Source organism: Corvus cornix, chromosome 11 (genome assembly GCF_000738735.6).
Source record: "Corvus cornix cornix isolate S_Up_H32 chromosome 11, ASM73873v5, whole genome shotgun sequence".
Taxonomy (NCBI): domain Eukaryota; kingdom Metazoa; phylum Chordata; class Aves; order Passeriformes; family Corvidae; genus Corvus; species Corvus cornix.
Window position 1 is genome coordinate 15,726,053 of NC_046341.1, and position 2,971 is coordinate 15,729,023.

General features: G+C 40.0%; 1 long non-coding RNA gene across 1 annotated transcript in view; it reads right to left on the reverse strand.

Moving 5' to 3' along the window:
* The window catches only part of LOC109144222, a 48,329-nt gene extending 45,908 nt beyond the window's left edge, over positions 1 to 2,421 (reverse strand). The window contains exon 1 of the long non-coding RNA XR_005602845.1: positions 1 to 2,421. This exon is cut by the window's left edge and continues 5,237 nt beyond it. This is a non-coding gene — a long non-coding RNA (uncharacterized LOC109144222).
* Between the last annotated feature and the right edge of the window lie 550 nt (positions 2,422 to 2,971).

A 2,971-nucleotide genomic window follows, 5' to 3' on the forward strand; every position in this document is an offset into this window, starting at 1 on the left:
CTGGAATTGGTTTTCAAAGCAAAATTAAGGAGCTATCAGCAGCAATGCAGTCAGTAATCCACTCAGTGTTTATACACCAGGATGAGGGTGGGCATTACCAAGAGAGACTGCACAGCACCAGTGGTGTTAATCACCAGCCCTGCCAAGCAGCTCTCGGGGTCTCTACCCTCTGAAAGTGTTTGCTGGCAACAGTAAAACTCCTTTGTATTTCTTATGCCCAATCCTTGTATTGCAAAGGCACTAATAATTCTGTAAAGAGCATTACTGAATCTATCAATATGAATGGAGAAATCCTGCAGTTTATTTGATATAAAACATAATCATAGATGGGCAGTAGGATCTTTTTTTGACAGAACTGTGTCAAAGAGTTGTGGGATTTTGTTGCTTCAGTTTTGGTGGTGATTTTTTTTTTTTTTAAAGCCTCTTCATTATGTAGTTTTCAGCCTCAACAGCAAAACAGTTAATTGCATCTATGCCAGGTGTTTCATTAATCCGGTTAGCTGTTAGACAAACCCTGCAGGAAAACAGAAGACAACAGCCTCTCTGCTTACCCTCCTCCCCAGCCCATGCTTGCCTCCCCCTCCATTCCCCTATAGGAACTGACTGATGGCAGAACCACTTTGCTCAACTTGAAGGCTGAAACTATAGAAAATTCCGTGCTTAGTCAGGAAAGGTGGAAAATCAGCAGAGGTAAGTATGAACTGCGTTTCTCCTGTGGAGACTTTAAGGCAAGATGTCCAAATCTCTGGGATTTGGAGCCAATCACTGTGGAAGATGGACTGACCTACTCTAAGCAGATGCACTGGTGAGCATTTGACCTTCACAGGGAGACAAGAATTGTTAAAGTTGCTAACGTTGGTTATAGACTGGGCTTTTCGGAGAGGGGACAAGGAAAGCAGGAGAAATCCAGGAAAGAAGTTGTACTTTCTTGAGCTTTATTTGCTGTATTTGATCAGTCTTTTGTGAACCATCTTCGTTCCCACAGAAGGAGCTGAGTAAAGATCTCAGAGAGAGATCTTGAGAGCAAGAGAAAGGTGCTCAGCCCATGCAGCACAAGAACCTCTGTCTCCTAACTGCAACCTGGGAAACTGATTTCTGACACCAGAACATTGTGGGTCATTTTGTTCCTCATAACATTTTTTTGAACCTTGCTCTTTTTGGTGCTGTTGGAGCCTTTGTTTACTTACAGCATTCCCAGAACCACACATGGCTCAGGTTGGCAACCACAGCCCAGTGGGTATAACAGCATCCCTCTGGAACCCAGCCTGAATTAAGGCAAATGTTTACACTCAGAGATAAAATCAGAGAGAGATAATGGAAGGCAAAACCTGATAATAATAATAAAAAAAAATAGTACAATTATTAACTTATTATACAGGGACACAAACTTACTGCACAGTCTTAGTCCTGGCTATAAAATTCCAGCAACAGTGTCCTTCCTTTCCAGAGAAGGGACATCACTTTTATTTCATCTGTGCAGCACTACACAAACCACTCACTGGACCCACTAAAGGGTGGGATCCACCAGTGTTTGAGAGCCTACCCTCTGTGGATAAATGTGAAAAGACTTTTAAAAGAAATTTAGTACAGACCTTAGGAATAATTTCTTCTGAATCTGCAGGTAGAGTAAGACAGGAAGATAGTGTCCAAGACACTCAGGAAAACTAGATTGGCTTTTACAGCTGAACCAGGAACAAATAAAGAGAAGTTCAAGTTCCCAGGGCCCTCCTGCTATACTACACTCTACACACCATTGAAAATTGGACACTAGGACAGGCTCAGGTTTCTTTTCCTTTCCTATGTTTGAATTTTTCCTATGTAAGCTCCAGTCATTTTGCTGTGCAGCTAAACCCAAGTCTGCAAGGGATGATGAAGGGGATATTATAGCTGCCTTGTTTTGTCTTTGCTGGGATTGAGAATGATGTATTTGGGATTCAGCTGGTGTATTTACAGTAGTTTTAGTGACCCATAAAACATTGGATCTATATTTTGAAATATTTACAAGAGTAGCAGTCAACAGTTCTTTATCTACAATACTTTTTAATACTTCTGTCTCCTCCTCTCTTGTCACCTTTTTTCATGCTGCCTTTTTGTTGGTTTTCAGCTCTGATATTGTTTGCTGATTGTGACATCGTGCTAATGACTGAGTTCCTCTAGATGAAACACAGGGCATTCCTAAGTGAACTTTGTTCTTTTTATTTTATTAACAAAAGGAAAAATGAGATGCATCCAAATCACCCATGCACCAAGTAAATTCCCACTCTGAGGGGGAACAATGTTGTCCATTTGGAGTCAGGTCTATTCATAACTGTACAACCAAAGACAGGGGGAGCGGAGACCTTACAGGATTTTTTCACTTTTTGTTTGGAATTAACAAACTGGATCAATTACTTTTGCAATCTGAAGCTTTTCTTTTAAAAAAATAGGATTAGGAATAAAATTATTAATTATTCTTGGATTAGGAATAAAAGCAACAATCACTGCCCCTCACTTCCTCACCCTCCCCAAGATCCTCTGGTTAGAAATGACATTTATCAATTTTATAAATTTTTGCTGTCTACCTAATTGAACTTGCCTAGGGAAACAAGCCTTAGTTTCCAGCCTAAATAGCATATGGAATAAAATTCCAGGATAAATATCAGGTAAAATAATTCCCTAAAACCAAAAATCAAAGCAGCACTCCATAACCTTCCTATCAGTAACACTGGAGCAATTTTCCAGTTCAGACAAGCATCTAAGGGAGGAGAAGGAAATACAAAGAGAAGGATAGGTTTAAATTAAATTTCAGACATAATTCTCGCTCCTTAACCTCAGAGATACAGAAGTAAAAGGCTACCCAGTAAGAGAAAATAGCAGAACAATTAAGTTCTTTGTTTCATTGGCCTTTTTGTTTTTCTCTTCCTGAGCAAGGCAGTTATGGTGGAGAAGTTGGAAGAAGAGGAATCAAAACCCAGCAAAGACCAAACCATTA